We start from the raw sequence: 22,139 nt of genomic DNA, 5'->3' as shown, positions 1-22,139 counted from the left end.
TTTGCACAGTGCCTCATGGAGTGAGGGTATGTGACATTGTTGATGGCAATCCATCCACTGAATGGAGAAATTATGCTTGGTGGTCCCCTTCATGCTGTTTAAGAGGAGTAGGCACTGGGTTTCACTCTGTCCCTACTCCCATCATCATACAGTCCGCGCTCACGGGCCCTCCCCCCCCCCCCTCCCCCCCCCTGCCACACACACACATTACAGTTAATCTACATGTATCATATACACTTAGAACACAAATCTCATCCTTCACATGCCACCTAAGTTCCTTATATTCTTACAGCTGACCATTTTTTCCCCGAAGGTCTCTCTAATTTTGCTAGAGACAGCATCTGTCTTTCGCTTAGTTACACATGCTTCTACAGCCTTGAATTTGTGTTCTAGCCATTCCTGCTTATCCATTTTGTGCTTTCTGTCACTCTCATTTTCATATGTTTGTATTCTGTTTTGTCTGATTCATTTGTTGCATTTCTGTATTGTAACCTTTTGTCAATTAAATTCAGTATCTCCTGTGTTGTTTAAGGATTCCTAATAAGTTTTGTGTTTTTACCTATTTGATCTTCTGCTGCTTCCATTACCTCATTTCTCAAAACTATCCATTTGTCTTCCATTGTGATCGTTTCCCATCTTAGTCCAATGTTGCCTAATGCTCCTCTGAAAGTCTCAAAAACCAATATTTCTTTCAATGCATCTAGGCCTCATCTCCATAATTTCCTACCTGTTTGCAATTTCTTCAGTTTTAATTTGCACTTCATAACCAATAAGTTGTGGTCAGAGTCCAATTTTCCCCATGGGAATGTTTTTCAATTTAAAATCTGGTTCCAAAAACTACCTTACCACTGAAATCTTCCAGTGTTGCCAGGTCTCTTCTGTGTACACACCATTGTTTCATGATTCTTACATCAAGTGTTAGCAATGATTAAATTTTGCATGACATATAAGCTTTTATTACTGGGGGGGGGGGGGGGGGGGTGTTATGTCTCTCTTTACTATGATAATGTACTATGCTGCTCATAGGAGGTTACCCACATTTTAATTTTCTTATTTATTATTAGACCCGCTTCTCCATTAGCCCTATTTTATTTTATATTTATAGTCTCGTACTCACCTGACAAGAAGTAAGAACTTCATTACTGCTGCCAGCACATTTCACAAATTCCCACGACATCCACAGTCAATCTACACATTTATTTTTTAGAATTTCAAAGAAATAAAAGAATTGTTTGCCGTGGTCTTAAAAGACAAAGAACAAGTGTTAAGTAATAGAAAGCAGGATGTTGTAGCTGGAGATAATATTATTAATCTCAGTAGGTTACCATATGGGATGACTGATGGAAGTGGTTCCTGGTGATGAATACTAGAAGTAAACCTCCATGAGGGGTAGTCACAAAGTTTTCATTCTCAAAAATAAATAAATAAATAAATGAAGCTCATATTCAGTCTTCTATGTGACATGTTTCCCCAACAATGGATGACTTGGGAGAGACCTTGGTTGTAGAAGTCTGCTTTTTGGCTGTTTAGGAAATTTTACGTCATAAAAATCAACTTGTCATAGTTCTGGAGATGCTAGCCATTCAAAAGTTTATTCATCCAAGGAAAGAGGAAGAAGTAATTTGTTCCTCCAAAGAAAGGAGAAGAAGAAGGAGGAGTCACTAAGTGCTTCTGAATCTTGGAAGCAACTTTCTAAAAATAGGAGGTGAAAACAACATTTATATTAATGAAGCTACACTCATCACAAGAGTGCTGAGAATCACATTACAGAAAATTAAAGATGTTAACTTCTTCATTGATAGTGTTCTACAGATATGTAAGGCTATAGAAAACTCCTCTGTCAACAAAGAAATCACAGTTACCAAGAATAAAATTGAGAAAATTTGTTGAAGCCTCCTGAATGCCACATAAGTGACAATACCATTTTCAGAAAAGAAGTCATTTTACAAGGCATGGGCTACACAGAAATAAACTTGGAAAACCATTTATTACTCAAGAAGTCCATAATGCAATGAAAACAGTGAAAGACAAGAATGGCCTGACCATATGACGTCCAGCCACAAATACAGAAACTGAAAATTTCCAACAAGAGAAATGAAACTGAGTCACTGACAGCAGGCCAAACCCTAGAATCTCCACTTGCCACAAAAGCTGCTGATGTAAATGATTTGTCTAGGATAGAGGCCTCCACAACAGCTTCACCAGTATCATAAGCAGGTACATACTACACCACTGCATCATTATCAAGAAAAATATCAACTGATGTGCCAGCATCCAAGTCAGCAGATCCAACAGGAATCAGAGCATAAAGAGTTGTAGCACATCCAGAAGAAAACAAGACAAAATGCAGAAAACCTGTTTCCCTTAAGGATTTTTGGAATCCAGCCTCAACAAAATGAAGCAGGTGACATCAGACAATACAAGTATGAACTTTTCTCAAGCTAACTGTAGCAACTTAAAAGTAGTTACCCTTAATATACAGTGTCTCAAAAATAAAGTTTTGGCTCTTGAGATTAAAACCAGTGATGCTTATGTTGACAGAATTTGTATTCAACAAAATCGGTGCAAATGTTATGAACTTTATAAAATTTGTAGTCACATGTATAACTTGGTGTGTCATTTTCCTGGGAAGGAAGCCAAAAATGGAGGTGTGTGAATTTATGTACATTCAGGGGTTAAAGTAAAAAACAGGCCTGAAGCTGAATCTCTGAATGTAGAAAAATATTTTGAGGCTGCAGTAGTGCAACTGAATGTAAAAAATAGAAAATAACAGTTATGTCAATCTATAGATGACCATATGGTTTAATGAGCCATGGCTGCAAAATACTAACACGAATTCTTTACAGATGAATGGAAAAACTGTTAGAAGCTGACCTCGGGGAATATCAGTTTGGATTCCTAGAAATGTTGGAACACATGAGGCAATACTGACCCTACAACTTATCTTAGAAAATAGATTAAGGAAAGACAAACCTAAGTTTCTAGCATTTGTAGACTCAGAGAAAGCTTTTGACAATGTTGACTGGAATACTCTCATTCAAATTGTGAAGGTAGCAGGGGTAAAATACAGAGAGCAAAAGGCTATTTACAATGTGTACTGAAACCAGATGGCAGTTATAAGGGTCGAGGGTCATGAAAGAGAAGCAATGGTTGGGAAGGGAGTGAGACAGGGTTGTAGCCTATCCCCCGATGTTATTCAATCTGTATATTGAGCAAGCAGTAAAGGAAACAAAAGAAAAAATCGCAGTAGGAATTAAAATCCATGGAGAAGAAGTAAGAACTTTGAAATTCGCTGATGACATTGTACTTCTGTCAGAGACACTAAAGGACCTGGAAAGGCAGCTGAATGGAATGGACAGTGTCCTGAAAGGAGGATATAAGATGAGCATCAACAAAAGCAAAACGAGGATAATGGAATGTAGTCAAATTGAATTAGGTGATGCTGAGGGTATTAGATTAGGAAATGAGACGCTTAAAGTAGTAAATGAGTTTTGCTATTTGGGGAGCAAAATAACTGATGATGGTCGAAGTAGAGAGGATATAAAATCTAGACTGGCAATGACAAGGAAAGCATTTCTGAAGAAGAGAACTTTTTTAACATTGAGTATCGATTTAAGTTTCAGGAAGTCTTCTCTGAAAGTATTTGTATGGAGTGTAGTCATGTATGGAAGTGAAATGTGGACAATAAATAGTTTAGACAAAAAGAGAATAGAAGCTTTCAAAATGTGGTGCTACAGAAGAATGCTGAAGATTATATGGGTAGATCACATAACTAATGAGGAGGTATTGACTAGAATTGGGGAGAAGAGAAATTTGTGGCACAACTTGACTAGAAGAAGGAATTGGTTGGTAGGACATATTCTGAGGCATCAAGGGATCACCAATTTACTATTGGAGGGCAGTGCAGAGGGTAAAAATCGTAGAGGGGGACCAAGAGATGAATACACTAAACAGATTCAGAAGGATGTAGGTTGCAGTTGGTACTGGGAGATGAAGAAGTTGGCGCAGGATAGAGTAGCATGGAGAGCTGCATCAAACCAGTCTCTGGACTGAAGACCACAATAACAACAACATCGTGACCCAGAAATATTTACAAATAAGAGTGAGGCACTGCTGTGCATCTTACATGATGAGAAACTGTCGATAATTATGTGGTGGCTTCAATGTCAATATGTTGAGAGAAAGCTGAATTAAAATTGAATTCTTCAATACCCTATAAAGTTCATACTCATATTCTAATATAAACAGCCCTACAAAGGTAACAAACACTTCAATGAGTCTCATAAACAATATATTTTCAAATATAGAAACCTTAAATACAGACGCTATTAATATTGATCTAGGAAAATCCAACGACATTGAACTGATCATTGAAGTTTTGACAGTTTCAATAAATACAAAAACAGTACATCATATGTATGAAAGAACTTTCTCCTCTGAAAACTGTCTTTCATAGTGACTAACCAATCCTAGGCAGAAGTACCATCACAAACAAATACAATGTTGCATACAATGTTTTCTTTTCTCTTTTCAAGCCAAACTTTGAAATGTGCTCTCCAAAAAGATAAGTCTAAATAAACTCATCTAGTCACAGACACATACTCATACTCTATGTGATCAAAAGTATCTGGACACCTGGCTGAAAATGACTTACAAGTTTGTGGCACCCTCCATTGGTAATGCTGGAATTCAGTATGGTGTTGGCTCATTCTTAGCCTTGATGACAGCTTCCACTCTCGTAGCATATGTTCAGTCAGGTGCTGGAAGGTTTATTGGGGAATGGCCCATTCTTCATGGTGTGCTACACTGAGGAGAGGTATCAATGTCAGTTGGTGAGGCCTGGCACAAAGTCAGCATTCCATAACATCCCATAGGTGTTCTGTAGGATTCAGGTCAGGACTCTGTACGGCCCACTCCATTACAGGGGTGTTATTGTTGTGTAAGCACTCCACCACAGGCCGTGCATTATGAACAGGTGCTAGATCATGTTGAAAGATGCATTCGCCATCCCCGAATTTCTCTTCAACAGTGGGAAGCAAGAAAGTGCTTAAAATATCAATGTAGGCCTGTGCTGTGATAGTGCCATGCAAAACAACAAGAGGTACAAGCCCCTCCATGAGAAACACAACCACACCATAACACCACCGCCTCTGAATTTTACTGTTGGCACTACACACTCTGGCAGATGATTTTTCACTGGGAATTCACCATACTCACGCACTGCCATTGAAGTGCCACGTTGTGTACTATGATTTGTCACTCCACACAACGTTTTTCCACTGTTCAATCATCCAATGTTAATGCTGCTTACACCAAGTGAGGTGTCGTTTGGCATTTACCGGCGTGATGTGCAGCTTATGAGCAGCTGATCGACCATGAAATCCAAGTGTTCTCACCTCCAGCCGAGCTGTTATGATACTTGCAGTGGATCATGACACAGTTTGGAATTCCTGTATGATGGTCTGGATAGATGTATGCCTATTACACATTACGACCCTCCTCAACTGTCGGCAGTGTCTGTCAGGCAACAGATGAGGTCGGCCTGCATGATTTTGTGCTGTATGTGTCCCTGCACATTTCTACTTCACTATCGCATCAGAAACAGTGGACCTAGGGATGTTTAGGAGTGTGGAAATCTCGTGTACAGACATATGATACAAGTGACACCAAATCACCTGACCGTGTTCCAAATCCATGAGTTCTGAGGAGCACCCCATTCTGCTCTCTCACAATGTTTAATGACTACTGAGGTCACTGATATGGAGTACCTTGCAGTAGGTGGCAGCACAATGCATCTAATATGAAAAATGTATGTTTCTGGGGATGTCCAAATACTTTTTATCACATAGTATAAATTCATCAATCACATCTGATGTAAGAAGTTATTTCTAGACTGAGGAAAGACTCAACTCTGAAATGAAAACTTTCATTGACCCCGATTTTAAGAAATACGCAAGGAACAACAAGAATGTATATAGAAAGATGTTGAATCTGGCAGAAGTACCATGTAATGATAAATTAATAAGGAAGTCAGACAATAAATCAAGAACTACATCAGAAACTGTTAAAAGAAAAAGAGGAGAAAGCTGCAAGGGGCAGGATGTTTTTTTAAATCTAGTGATAACATCAAAATAAAGAAAGAAGTCTTGCCCAATTACATTAATATCTTTCTAAGTGTATCTGAGAAATTAAGCATGAAATCTACAAAGCAAGAGAAAATAACAGCACCAAAAGTAGTCATCAGTGTGAGAATAAGCCTCACTAATGAACAGAAAATGTTGAAAGTAATTGATAGTCTGAAACCAAAAATGTCTGCAGGAGTGGATGAGATGCCACTGTCACTAATAAAGAAAGTTGCCTCAGAAATTTTGAAACAGCTGGTACATATTGCCAATTTATCATTCAGTGAATGGGTGTTTCCACTGAGGCTGAAAATTTTTAAGGTTAGACCACTATTCAAAAATGGGGATGCATGTAAGGTAGAAAACTACAAACCAATATCCCTCCTTCAATCTTTTACTAAATCTTTGATACCTTCAGTCTTCTGAATTGTGATAGCCATAACTTTTGTACAGATCACAACACAGAAGCAGAAGAGAAATTGAAGACATTGTTAGAAATTTAGGCAGTAACAAAAGTGTGGTATCAATCTAGATCTTTCCAAGACCTTTGACACAATAAGTCACCAAATTCTCATTGACAAACTGGAGGCCACAGGCTTCAGAGGAATTGGGAGGAAGTTGTTCGAATCTTATCTCAAAGACAGAACTCATGTTGTGGAACTCATCTTGAAACTGACAAAAGAAATAAAGTGGTTATCAGATGCTAAGAAAGCAGAAGCAGGTGTTGCACAACACAGTGTTCTTGGCCCTTCCCCAATCACTTTTGATCTATATAAATGGAATTAAAAGCCCCAACAGTTGTCCAAAATTATTTTATTTGCAGACAATACAAGCACAATTATAAGTGATGACAGAAAATCCTTACCCAGTATAGATGAAAAAGTTCTGAAGTGTGTGCATCAGTGGTTTCACAAAGATAGGTTAACATTTTATTTAAATAAAACTAAAGACAGCAGAGTAAAGTTAATGAGGTGGATGACCTCCATTTATTTTTGAGTGACAAGGGGAGAGAAAAAATATGGTCTGCAAAATTTTTGGGCCTGCATGTTGAGCATGACTTGAGCTGCAAAGACTACATATCATATGCATATCCAAAAAACTCATTTCTGCATTTTTTGTGCTGAGAATAATTTCTAGAGTTTATAGCACAGAATGTGCAAGATCACTGTGTTTTGGTTATTTCAGTTCTACTGTATCTTATGAAACAATGTTATAGGATGTAACAAAATCTTGCTTGAGACATTTTTAAATTACAGGAAAGGGCCATTACCATTGTTACACACAGCTCTCCACAAGCACAGTGCAGGTCCTTATTCATGTAGCTAAAAATACTTTCAGTACCATCTTCCCACATATTCAAAATTGTAATGGATACAGGAACACGTTTAAGTAGTTTGCATATAAATACAGATACCCATAACTACAATACATGTATCAATGAGAATCTGCACATTGAAAGAGTGAGAAAAACAAAAACTCAAAAACATTTGAGCCATTATGGAATAAAGCTATACTGAGCTACTAGTTTGCATCAAGTGAATGGAAGATGAGGGGAAAATTTAAGTTATAATTAAAAATTACATGTTAAATAACTGTTTTTATAATATAGAGGAATATTTTGAATCCTTAAGTCACTAACAAATACACTGATGTCCAAAATTAAAACAACAAACGGAAATTTTATAAGATTGTGCCTATTTTGCCACCAAAAAAAAAAAAAAAAATAAAATAAAATAAAATAAAATAAAATAAACAGGTGACATTAAAGTAGAAACATGTAAAGGATACAGAACATAATCAACTGTAACATGTATAACGGTAGACAAAAATGTACTTCATTTTTTCCAGCTTAATTGATTTGCACGCACATTCCAACAACTGGTTAATCTGCACACTATAGAGTGTGACCTCCTCTGGCAGCAATACAGGCCTGACAACAATGGAACATACTGTGAATTTGTCATCAATGTCATGTTGAGGCAATAACACCCATTGTTCCTGCGGAGCTGCTCGCAAGTCTCGGAGAGTGGCTGGTGGATGCTGACGTGATGCAACTCATCTCCCTAATGCATCCCATATGTGCTCTATGGGATTCAAATTGGGAGACTTAGCGGGCTATGCATGTGTTCAGCATTTTCCGTTTCCAAGAAAACACCAACCACTTGTGCTCTATGAGGACGAGCATTATTGTCCATTAATATGAAGTCTGGGCACACAGCACCTCACAACAATGGCACGCGAGTTCCCAAGATCTTGTCACAATACCTAATAACAATTAAACTTTTCCAATTCACCCACACAATTTCACAAAGGGGTGTTCATGTGGTAAACATAATCCCTACCTACACCAATAGCGATCCTCCTCGATATTGGTCTCTTTCTGTAATGTTCAGGTCTTGAAATCATGTTCCACTTTCGCTTCAGATGTGAATCCATCAAGAATCACTCTCCAGGCCAAATGGGGACTCATCTGTGAAAAGAACATTGGTCCACTGTTCGACTGCTCGGGTGGAATGTCAATGACTCCACCACAGGCGTTGCCTTTTGTGAAGGTGCATTAGGGGCATATACATACAGCAGGTTTTTAATAATAAAGGCTACTCTGTCGAAGTCCTCTCTACGGCATTTGCCTTGATGCAACATGTCCAGTGGATGGTGTGAGTTCAGATGCCACTTGCTGCACAGTACTAAGTTGGTACCATAGTGCCCTTACAGCCACATAACAGTCCTCTCTTTCTCATGTCACATGTGGTTGGCCCCGCCCTAGACTTCAGAATACAGATTAGATCTCTATAAACTGTCACCACATCTGAGACACAACAGAAAGATTCACATTAAGCCATTGGGCCACATGAGTTTGTGACTGTCCCGATTCCATTCTTCCTATGGCCCTCCACTGCAGAGAGTCCAGTAGGCATCTTCTCTGTGCCATACTGCACCATCTGTGACTGTGTACACAGTGATCGTGGATGTGGGGTTACCCAGCAAACACTAGTCAATTTGATAGATGCTCTGATGCCATCATTGGTGTGGTCTTCTGTTGACCAAAATGCCATCTTCTGTGCAGAACATGACTGTACAGACATCAGTTGACAGTTCGTATGATTATATCATGAAGTAGACATGGTATGGGGAAATAGCAGTTTGTTGCTTTCATTTTGGACACCTGTGTACTTTTATTTCCCTCATTGTCATTTGAATCATGCTATTCTTACTGTAAATTTTATATTTTATTTGTATACTTTTTAACTCTAAATGACATGACAAAAAATGGCTCTGAGCACTATGGGACTTAACTTCTGAGGTCATCAGTCATGACATGATAAATGTGTTTCTTAAAGTGTACTGCATGTACGCTGTATAATTATTTACTTCTTCTGAGAGATTGTATAAGATCAATGAATTAGTTTATAGTATGAATTTTTTAGTATATTGTAAAAAGGCAGTTTTATATTTATTGCATTAATTTGTAGAACTGTGCTGTGCATGTGCAGTATGGTATTACGACAATTCCTGTATCACAAAAGTGATGGAAAGTATGATTTAGACTAAACTATGTCAGGGGAATATCTAAGTGAGGCAAAGTTTGATAGCCCAAAGAAGCAGTAAGTCAGTATTTATGACTATGACCTGTGCAGAAAGAGCTGGAGCATTGTTACGGAGCAAAAACCCTCTCTCAGATAGTGTTTTGCATCACTTCATTGTGATACCTTCCTGTAACTTTGTCAGGAGATTTTGGTAATATATCTCCTTACCAGCATAATCCCTCAGCACCACTCCATGGCAGTCTTAAAAAGCTTTCAGAGTCACTTTGCATGATGTTGGTTGGGTCTTCCCCTTTTCTGGAAGTGATGAATCCATGTTTCCACTGCTAGCTTTGGTCCTTTGTCTTGGGGTCGTAGTGATACCTCCAGCACTCATCTAAGATAATTAGGTGACTAAATAAGTCATCTGGATTGGAATGACATAGTTACAACATATCCGCAGTTGCCTTGTTTCAATGGCTTCTAACGATTGGCTGGGAGTAGCAGTGAAACCCAGTGGATGGTGACCTTTATCGTGTTCAAATTGTTGTGCCAGACATTGAAAACTGTTTCACTTTTTCTTCTTATAACTTCTTATATTCTTTTTCTTGGGATTACTTCTTTAGTGTTGTTTTAGCATTAATGATAGCTGTTAGAGGTCATCATAAATTATTGTGGAAAGTGAGAGGTATAAGTAATATTTAATATTATTACTTGTCTCTGGTGTTTGTGGCTTAAAGTTTATATGCAGTTCCTGATGTCCAAGGTTCCTAAGTTGGTTAAAGAGCAAATCAAGCCAGTAATTCCAGGCTGATCCATTTTCATTTTTCTTCTAGTCATATTTTCTAAATAAAATTTCACAGAAAACATATTTACAGCAACTAACACAGTATTAATTCCTCACAAAACAAATCACATAATTTTTACATACCTTGTAACTACATAAGAAAAGACACCTAATTGTTGTGCCTTCAGCCTTTATTAAGACTGTTTCCATGCATGAATTTATGAGAAAAACAATGTTTTCCAATTATTGACAAACAGCAAAATAATAATGAATTATAATGATTATGTGTATGTAGTCAAAATACAATTTAATTGCATCAAAATGGTGATATTTATTATTTCACTTAATTTCTCCTTTTCAATAGAATGTTCTAGAAATAGTTCACTTTGTTTACCTTAGTATTTTCAAGACTGTTACTTTAAAGAAATTATTTTGCAGTGAATTTACCTATGTTATTCCAGTTAGTAAAGTGAACAGTCAGTAATGAATAATAATAAACTTTTAGCTTTACAAATAACATGGAAAAAGATGTAAGTAAAACTGTCCATCTTAAATACCAGTGTGATAATAGTGAGAGGAATATAAACATAGAACAAAGATATGACCCAGGTTTAATGACACAAACTGAAAAAAATCAGAAGCAAAGGGAGCAAGTGATGTGCTTAGTATATTACAGGAAGGGGAACTATTAAATTTAAAGCCAACTGTTAGAATACTTCACCAAAATGTTCAATACATAAACAATAAAACAGATGAACTAGAGGTAATATTACAGGAATATAGGCCAAACATTCTAGTAGTTACAGAACACGGGCTAAAAGAAAATCACATAGGAATGTACAACTTGAAGAATTATGTGAAAGTAGCAAGTTTTTGCAGAACTTCTTATAAAGGTGGTGGGGTTGCCATTGTTTCCAACTATAAATCAACTAAAGCCACAAATATAACAAAATATACTATAGAATTGAGCTTTGAAGCTACAGCACTGGAACTAAAATGGCTGGGAATTTATATTGTGTATTAGGTTTGTATGAATCACCAAATGGTGTAATTAAAACCTTCTTTGAACAGCTGGAAGATATAATCCAACACTTCATATGCTTATTTGATCATTATAGGAGATCTGAACATATACACAAGTAAAAATACAGACAATACTAAGACCCTACTGGACTTATTGAGCATATACAATCTAAAGATAAAAATGAATAAACCAACCAGAGTAACAAAACATAGTGAATCTATAATTTATCATGTAATAACAAATATTCCTACATGCTATTGTGACACACAGGTAATAAACTCCACATTAGCAGACCATTTTGTGATCATGATAGACATAAATATAAAGATTAGTGATTCAGTGCAGAAGATATGGGAGATGAGAAGACAGAACTACTCACATAACATAAATCTGCTAAAAAAGATGTTAGAGGCAGAAAACTGGGAAACAATATATGCAGCTAAAGATGCAAACACCAAATGGAACCAGTTTTTTTCTTTATTCAATTATTATTATTATGTTACATGTCCTGTCAGTAAAAGGCTTGTCAAAAAGCAACAAAAAAAGGAAACCTGGGTGACTGGAGAAGTAATCCATGCCAGAAATAATCTGAGAGTGTATTATGACCTCTCCAAACAAAAAAATACTGAGGCCTACAACACACTGTATAAAATAAAAAAGAAAGAGTACTGTAGTTTTATCAGAGAAACTAGAGCATCATTCATCAGGATGTCTATAGATAAGGGAAAGAACTACTCAAAAGGTTTATGGTCTTTCATTAATGAAGAGAGAGGAAAAGTAAGAAATCGGGCAAAGGGCATCCACCCACTGAGTGGGAAAAGCAACGCAAACCCTCTAGAAACATCCAATACTTTTAACATGTATTATATTACTGTAGCAGACGAATTAATATGACAAAATAAAACAAATGCAGGAGGTAAATTGTTAAACCCCCCACATACAAATCATACTATGGTTTTCATACCTACAACAGATACAGAAGTTTCAAACCTAATTAAAAACTTAAAATTGAACATTCATCTGGCTTGGATGGTGTTACATCACACCTCATAAAGGAATGCAGAGAATGTATATTAAAACCATTGACACACATGCTGAATGCTGTGATAGAAGAAGGTATATTTCCAGATTCACTGAAAGTAAGTAAAGTGAAGCCAATATTTAAGAAAGGGAACAGGGATGAATTAGGAAATTGCAGGCCAATATCATTGATCTCAACATTTGCTAAACTCTATGAAATGATAATAAAGAATAGAATTGCAAGTTTTATAACAAAGTACAGTATACTGCATTCATCACAACATGGTTTCAGAGGAGGGAAGTCAACAAAAACAGCATCAACAGATATAATTGAGCACATTCTTAATTTATTTGACAGGCAACAAAAGACTTGTGGGATTTTTATGGACCTATCTAAGGCATTTGATTGTGTGAACCACTCAAAATTAATGATGAAATTATATCAGTATGGAATTAGAGGAAAATGCTATGACATACTTAAATCATACATTACAAATAGGAAACAATGAATGGAAATCAGACATACTAGTGGGGGAAATATAACAAACTACAGATCAAAATTGCAAACAGTTAAACACGATGTGCCACAAGGGTCAGTGCTTAGGCCAATACTATTTCTACTCTATGTAAATGACTTCCGTAGCTACATAAATCAGAAACCTATAATGTATGCTGATGACACAACAATCATTTTCACAGCTGACACAAAGGAAGAACTTGAGAAGGAAGCACACATGAATATCAAAAATGCAAATAAATATTTAACAAAAAACAACCTGTTTATGAATCAGTCTAAAACAATGAATGTAGTATTTCAGACCAAGCATAGTGAAAATTATTATATAAATGTTAATATAAATGGAAAGACTATTAAAGAAGTAATCAGCACAAACTTTCTAGGAACTATGATAGACAAACATTTGGCATGGGGGGAGCACATAGATGCACTGTGTAAAAAGATAAACAAACAGATCTTCATCATGCATAAAACAGCAAAGACTGTGGATGACAAAGTCCTCAGTTAAAAAGAATATTCACAATTCAGAAAAGGGCAGTGAGATACATTGCAAAAATACCACCAAGACGGACCTGTGGTGGTGGTGGTTAGTGTTTAACGTCCCGTCGACAACGAGGTCATTAGAGATGGAGCTCATGCTCGGGTTAGGGATGGATTGGGAAGGAAATTGGCCGTGCCCTTTCAAAGGAACCATCCCGGCATTTGCCTGAAGCGATTTAGGGAAATCACGGAAAACCTAAATCAGGATCGCTGGAGATGGGATTGAACCGTTGTCCTTCCGAATGCGAGTCCAGTGTACTAACCACTGCACCACCTCGCTCGGTGACAGACCTGTAGGCAAGCTTTTGTACACTATAATATTATGACAGTATATTCACTGTGCATATAGCAAAGCATAATGGTGGTAAGGGCCGGCCGCGGTGGCCATGCGGTTAGGGCGCTTCAGTCCGGAACCGCGTGACTGCTACGGTCGCAGGTTCGAATCCTGCCTCGGGCATGGATGTGTGTGATGTCCTTGGGTTGGTTAGGTTTAAGTAGTTCTAAGTTCTAGGGGACTGATGACCTCAGTGCTCAGAGCCATTTGAACCATTTTTTTCAATGGTGGTAAGGTCAAGCAATAAACACCTCCTAAATAAAGATGTACACAACCACGGTACAAGAGGAAATGAAAATTACTACATGATAAACAGAAATCTAAAACTGTCTATGACTGCCCCTGAAGAAGCAGGCAAAAGGTTTTTTAATAAACTCCCCAAAATCATTAAAAAAGAAACAGACCTAAAATGTTCTAAAAATCATTTGAAACTATATCTCACAGAGAAATGTATATACAGTTTAAGTGAATGCTATTGACAAATATTACAACATTGTGGGTGGAATAGACAGGGACTGTATCATCACAACAAGCAAAATTACAGGAAATGTGTGCAAATAACTTAAGTGAAGCATATTCTTGTAGCATTGTGTGTTATTTGTATCTGATGTGGGCATCATTGATTCTGTCTAGTATATGTACATGTCATGCATTTAATCACCATTTAAAATATATGATTTAAAAGTAGTAGCTCTCTATTTTACGGTTTTATCTTAAAGCTTTTTAAAATACCACATACTTGACAATGGATCCCACATGTGTTGTGTATGTGTGTGTGTGTGTTTTTATATATATATATATATATATATATATATATATATATATATATATATATATATATATATATATATATATATATATATATGAAAAGAGGTAGAGGGGAGGGGTAGAAAACAGTGTGTCATTAGACATACGGCTTATAAAGAGCCTGCAGGCTAAGGTAAACATAGAAAACTCTCTACAATGTGTGCAAAACTGCATGAGAAGCACGGTGTGCAAGAATACACAACTATAACAAGCATGAGCATCAATGCAAAAATCCATCAAGGAAATATTATCAGTGTACAAGAGGTCCAGTACTTGATATCTTAAGCTGACCCCTGACATCAAGGAATACTATAAAAGGAAACTCTGTGATGCAAATATTAAAAGACAAACACAAACTGGGAAAAGAGAAGGGGGGAGGGGGGTAGATTATTACTTGTGAATCATCATGCTAAGGGAAGTAGTTGTACTGATAAAGCATGTTATATGAACAAATATATGAGAAGGGGTGTAACAAAATAACCAGTAAAATAATGAATAAACAAAGACACACAAAGCAGTGTATACATGCCGAGAAATAATGAAGTTATAGACAGAATACAACACCCTAGAGACAAAAAATGGTGTGTGGGTCCTAAGTAGTTCCTAACCAAAATGTTGAACAGCAACTTAACTGTGTAAGGTGAAGTGTACATTGTAAAATAAATGTACTTTGCGGAAAGTATAAAAGAAAAACCATTACTAATGATGCTGTAAGAACTACTTTCATTTTATTTTGCTTATTTCCTACTAATGAAATAATAGGATGATGAATTTTGCTTGAGAAATACTATGTTTATTTAGTATGCTAAATCATTAATGAAAAGCTATTCCATATTAATTGCTAACAAGTTAAGGTAATTGGTGTATCCTGTTCCATGGAGATATTTATTAAAGAGGCAGGAAGTCAGTAACACAAGTTTATTTCTCTAACACAATATTAACAAGATCATAATGTATTATGGAGATAAAATTTGTTTAAGTCTGAAATTAAACAAAATTCTCACACAAGCATGCAAACAAACAATAGTTATTCATGACAAACAAATTTAAAGTTCCTAAATACAAAAAATAAATAGTTAAGTTGCTCAACATGTAGAATTAATCAAATTACTCTTCAAAGGTGAGCTAAATCTTGAAATCTGAAGAATGTTAAGTTCAGCCTGAAGCAAGTTCTTGGGATTGGAAACAGTCTGCAGTCTGGGTTAAGCCACAGAAACAAAACACTTTCAAAGTATCATTTAGTAGTGCTTCCCAAAAGAAGCATAAACGGTCAAATAGTTTGGAAAATTTCTAAGTCTGGCAAGAACAGAAGCACAAAGTAAATTCTTGGCATTATCTTGTCAGTTAAGAAAACAAACAGTAAAAATTATACCAGTTTCCAATTTGCCCATCACCAAACACACTTAGAACCCAGACAAAGGAGGTGGCATGCTGTCCCAGGAGATGGTAATGGATTCCAGTGTGAGACAAAGTTAAGGTTTTCTGACCACTTTCTCACTGCATAGAATTGCTTTTTTAAGCTTATGCACTGGCCTAAATAGCTATCTAGTGGAAGAATCCATGTGGGTCTATTTTCAGTGCATGCAGGAAGAGGGGCAGTACATCAGTGATCTCTACCATCACCATGCACACCACCTGGTGGCCTGATCAGAATACCGTTGTTGCCATCTGCTAATTTGGCTGTGGAGTTCCAAAGTTCAGAATCCCTGGGGCATCTGTTCTGTAGACGTGTGGCTCACAGCAACTCAAATGACTTGGAAGTGTTGTCAGCACCTGATCTCTAGGGCAACACGGTGTCCCTCCCTTACCCTCCCCTCCCCTAGCCTCTTCTCCCCCATGTCCTCCCCCCCTCCCCCTCAGGCTCAGGAGGAGAGGTGGAGTCCTCCATCCTGGGGAAGGGGAGTGCAAGGGATGGGTCAACTTCCATGGGTTTGCCGTGATATATGCCCAATGCCCAGCATCATGCTGATGGGTGGCAGCCAGAGGAGGCACTGGATAGGCAGCATCTGTGGGAGAGTCCATGCAGTGTTGTGTTTCTGGAGGAGAGAGTTGTGTAAGATTTCCTGCAGGAAGCATGGCACCCCAACATGGCTGAATCTGATTTACATGTTTCTTGCATCAGATGCTGTCCTAAAATTCAACCTCAAGCATGGCTCAGCCAAGAAAGTGGGTGAACGTAGATGGAAGCCACTGGGGATGGCATCAGGAAAAGGTGAGAGCCCAGACAAGATTATGTAAGGAAAAGCAGTGCCAACGAGCATGCTGAGGATGTGATGAGGACTCCTGAGGGTGTAAAATGAAGGTCCATGAACTGTGTGGATGCCTGTGCAGTTTTTATATGGGCAAGGACCCATCTTGTGGGGTAGCATGGCAAGAAGAGAGAAAAAAATACATCAGCTGCCATGAACCACAAGGCCTCCAAAATAGAACCAGCAAAATCTAAGTGTATTTTGGACCATGTGGAAGAGGTGATTGGCCAGTGAAGGTAATGCTTAGCTGGGGCCGGCTGCTCGCTCTGATATGTAGAGCACGATGTGATGATATTTGTTGTGTCTGAATCCATACTGTGCCAACAGATGTGTTGACATGCCAGCCTCTTCATAAGTACCACACTCCAACTGCCCTGGTGGAACATACCAAGGACCCAGTACTGCAGTGCGTGGGGTGTGGTTGGTTGGTTGATTGGTTGGTTGATTGGTGTTGAAGGAACCAAACAGCAAGTTCATCAGTCCCTTGTTTCAAATGTGGTCCATTCAGACAGTTTGACATCTCAGAAAAGTCAGAACAATAAAAGGTAAAAGGCTAAAAAATGTGAAAGTGCAATCGTGTTGTCAATGGTAAAAAAACAAGAAAAAAAAAGAAAAGAAAGAGGGAAGTCAGCAAGAGAGCAACCCCAAGGCTATGCTAGAGGCAGGAATATTCTACCTCTGATGCAGTAGAGGCAAGACCACCTGCTATTTAAAAGTGTTAAACTGCTAGAATGTAGAAGTGTGTATTGTAAAAGGAGACCAACCAATTCTAAAAAGTGATAAAAACAGAGTAAAAGGGAAAGAAAAGAGGAGCTCGGCCAGGGAGGGGAGTCAGGAATCTCCGAACACTGCTGACAGTGGGAGACACCCCAACCCTCACAACCCTGCTCCTACTACAGAGTGAGATTAAAAACCTTAAAACTGAGAATAAAAAACACTTTCATGGAGGAAATTGAGACCCAGTTCGACCATCAGGGAATCGTCTGCCGATATTAAAGGTAAAGTGTGGGGAAGTCTGTACTTAGTTGGCCCATGATTGTGTGAAGTGGGATTTGATGTGAAGCCGTAAATCTGCTGCAGGGGAGATTACAGAGAAGGGGGTGTAAGTGACTGCTCCCCCAGCCAAACGATCAGCAAGCTCATTATGTGGGATACCCATATGGCAAGGGACCAAAAGGAAGTCAATGGAACAAGCAGCATGGTAAAGATCAGCAAGACGGTCATGGATAACCGACACCAAGGGATGGTGGGAAAAACACCAGTCAACAGCCTGAAGGCCACTCGTTGAGTCCGTACATAGCAAAACGCGGTGGAGTTGGGACTGTTCAATGAAGGTAAGGGCCTGGGAAATTGCCAGCAATTCATCAGTAGACACACCACATGTAGTTGGCAGGAGATGATTTTCTGTGCCAACAGAGGACATGAAGGCATATCCCACATGATGAGCAGATTTAGAGCCATTGGTGTAAAAAACAACAGCATCCTAAAACTCCCATAAAATTCGGCAGAAAAAACAACGGAACGCCATTGGAGGAACGGAATCTTTCAGTCCTCAATGGACATCCATCCGAATTCAGGGCCAAGGAACTAACCAAGGAGAGGTGGGTGTTTGGGAGGGTATGTGGGAAACAGGACAAAAGAGGAAGCTGAAAATCATGGGGAAGAGACACAAGGCGGATCCCAATCAGTAAACCCGCCCAAGGGCGGGAATCAGGTGGTTGACGTCCTTGGTCTGGGAGCTGGATAGAATAGGAAGGATGAGTGGGAGAGGAATGGACAGTGATTGCATAAGAAACCAGAAGCTGGGACTGCCAAACAGAAAGGGGGGGTTCCCGGTTTCAACCAGGAGACTATCAACAGGGCTAGTAGGGAAGGCACTGGTGGCCAAATGGATACCACAATGGTGGACGGATCCAGGAGGCGCAATGTGGAAGGAGGAGCTGAACCATAAACTTGACAACCATAGTTGAAGAGAGGCAGTACTATAGCTAGATAAAGGCAGAGAAGGATGGAACGGTCTGCAGCCCAAGAGGTGTGGGCAAAGAAGTGAAGGACATTAAGTTTACGGAAACATCCTACCTTCAGAAGTAGTATATGAGGCAGTGAGGTGAGCTTTTGGAGAGTCAGAATGTGGCTTGCTCTTCACACCATGCTCATTGATGAACTTTTGTAGAAAAGTATCTTGGTCACCCTTGGTTTTGCATGATTAGTAATATTGAGCAAACTCAACTTCGTGTAACATCTTAATTGGAGAAACACTGCATGCAACACTTACAATCAGAGCCTGGTATTCCTGTTGGAACAAAGTCATTAAAACTTTTATATTCTTGGCTCCTTGTCTTTGATGATATGTTAAAAATTGGTCAGGGATTTATTTACACTGTTCCATTTCCTCTTCTTTGGTGTATTAAAACACTACCTTTGCTGCGTTATGGCACAGAATAGTAAGGGATAGGAAACTAGAAATTTTTATCAAAGCTCATTTGCATTGCCACAGATAATATCAAGTTAAGCCAGATACAGAAGTTAAAGCAGGAAGTGATATATCACAAGTGGGTCAGGCTTTTGACACATTAAAACACCGTCTGCCTAGTGAGAAATACACATTCAGCCAAAAGAACACTGCAACAGAAAACCAAGTGAAGAGAGAGAAGCATATTTGTTAGCTCATGAGGCATGGTGCAAGAAACTCTATCTCTGACACAAGAACATCTAACAAGGACCTGATAAATACTTAATTGATTATTGCAATCAATGGCTTTTACAGAAATAGCACTCAATTCTATGATTATGATAATGTAGTGAATTTATGTCCTAGATTCTCCATCACAGTCTATGAACTAGAAGACAATGTACTTGAGATGATGTATGTATTAAACTGGGGACCTAAAAATGATGGAGAAGCTTCATCTCACCATAGCCCTTAGTGGTTCACAAACCCACAACAGGCCACAGCTCTCCACCCACCACACCACTGCCCCACACCGAACCGAGGGTTATTGTGTGGTTGAGTCCCCAGTGGACCCCCCCGGTAATGCCTCATACCAGATGAGTGTAACCCTAAATGTCTGCATGGCAGAATAATTATAGTGTACACATACATGGAAATGGTGTTTGCACAGGAATTGCCAACACAGTGTAACTGAGGCAGAATAAGGGGAACAAGCCTACATTCACCAAGGTAGATGGAAAACCACTTGAAAAACCATCCACAGGCTGGTTGGCACACTGGACCTCAACACTAATACACCAGGCAGATTCATGCCGGACACTGGCACACCTTCCTACTCAGAAGCAGTGTGTTAGACTGTGTGGCTAGCCGGGTGGGCTACTTAAGGTGATGATCTTCACTTTATGAACTTCATGCCCCTCACCATCTACCATCTGCTGTTCGAGAAACAGACTGTCTCTCAACAACATCACATTGCAGAGTGCTGCCAGCACTGAACTTCAGTGAGGAAGCCTGCAGCTGGGCCTTGGTATAGGACCTGTATGCCCAGATAGTACCATTCTACTGGTCAACATCAGAGCCAATGTCTTTCTGCATCAATAACAACCTCCCCATCATCCATGTACAGCTTCATGCAGAGGGCATCCTTCATTGGGCCAAACAGATGGAAGTTGGAAGGTGTGAGATCTGGGCTGTAGGGTGGGTGAAGAAGTATAGTCCAATGAAGTTTTGTGAGCTCTCAGGTGCACAGAATTGGGTGATGCATTGTCATGGAGAAGGAGAAACATGTTTTCATTTTTGTGGCAATTAACATGCTGAGGCCGTTTTCTTAGTTTTCTGAGGAAAGCACGATACACTTCGGAGTTTTTCATTTCACTCGAAGGAGGGCATCAAATAGGAAAACCCCTTCAGAGTCCCAGGAGACCATCAGCGTGACTGTACCAGCCTAGGGTGCAGCTTTGAAATTTTTCTTCAGAGGAGAGGTGGTGTGGCACCATCCCATGGATCGATGTTATGTTTCGGGTTCAAAGTGATGAACACTTGTTTCATCACCTGTGATAATGTCCAACAAAAAATTGTCATGTTCAACCTCAAAACATGCAAGCAATTTCACACAGATGGTTCTTCATTGCTCTTTATGGTCTGCTCTTATGTGTAAGGCACCCAGCTTTGAGGCTAGCAAGTGGTGGACTAGGGCATCAGCATTGCCAACAGAGACATCCAATTGATCAGTGAGGTGTTTGTGATCCATCACCCACCTTAAATGAGAGTGTCTGCACAATCCAATACAACAGGAGTCACAACTGTGTGCAGCTGGCTGGCTAGCAGATGATTGGACATGTTTGCATGATCTTGTTGCAATGATGATAGACACCTACCCCATTGGCTCATTATGCTTTTATTCAGAGGCAGGCCTCCATAGTCATTTTGCGTACACCTATGAATATCTGCGATGCTCTGGTTTTCCACAAAAATAAACTCAATGACAGCCCTCTGGCTGGATTGACTGATTGATGATTGGGGTTGAAGGGACCAAACAGCACGGTCATCAGACTCTTGTTTCAGATGTGCTCGATTCAGACAGATTGACATCTGAGAAAAGTCAGAACGATAAAAGGTAGAAAGCTAAAAAACGTAAAAGGGCAGTTGTGTTGTCAATGGTAAAAACAAAATGAAGGGAGTCAGCAAGTGAGCAACCCCAAGGCTATGCTAGAGGCAGGAAATATCCCACCTCTGATGCAGTGGAGGCAAGAACACCTTCTATTTAATAGCATTCAACTGTTAGAATGTAGAAATGCTTATTGTAAAAGAAGACTAACCAATTCTAAAAGGTGATAAAAACAGAGTAAAAGAGATAGAAAAGAGGAGCTCGGCCAGGGAGGGGACTCAGGAATCTCCAAACACAGCTGACAGTGGGAGACACCCCCACCATGCCCCTACTCCAGAGTGAGATTAAAAACCTTAAAACTGAGAATAAAAACCACTTTCACAGAGGAAACTCAGAATCAGTTCGACCATCTGGGAATTGTCTGCCAATATTAAAGGTAAAGTGTGGGGAAGTCTGTACTTAGTTGGCCCATGATTGTGTGAAGTGAGATTTGATGTGAAGCCATAAATCTGCTGCAGGAGGGGTTACAGAGAAGGAGGGGTAAGCGACCGCTCCCCCATCAAACAATCAGCAAGCTCATTACCTGGGGTACCCATATGGCAAGGGACCCAAAGGAAGTCAATGGAACAAGCAGCATGGTAAAGATCAGCAAGACA

This window comes from Schistocerca serialis, chromosome 3 (assembly GCF_023864345.2).
Source record: "Schistocerca serialis cubense isolate TAMUIC-IGC-003099 chromosome 3, iqSchSeri2.2, whole genome shotgun sequence".
Lineage (NCBI taxonomy): Eukaryota > Metazoa > Arthropoda > Insecta > Orthoptera > Acrididae > Schistocerca > Schistocerca serialis.
Note: the sequence above shows the minus strand (reverse complement) of the source record.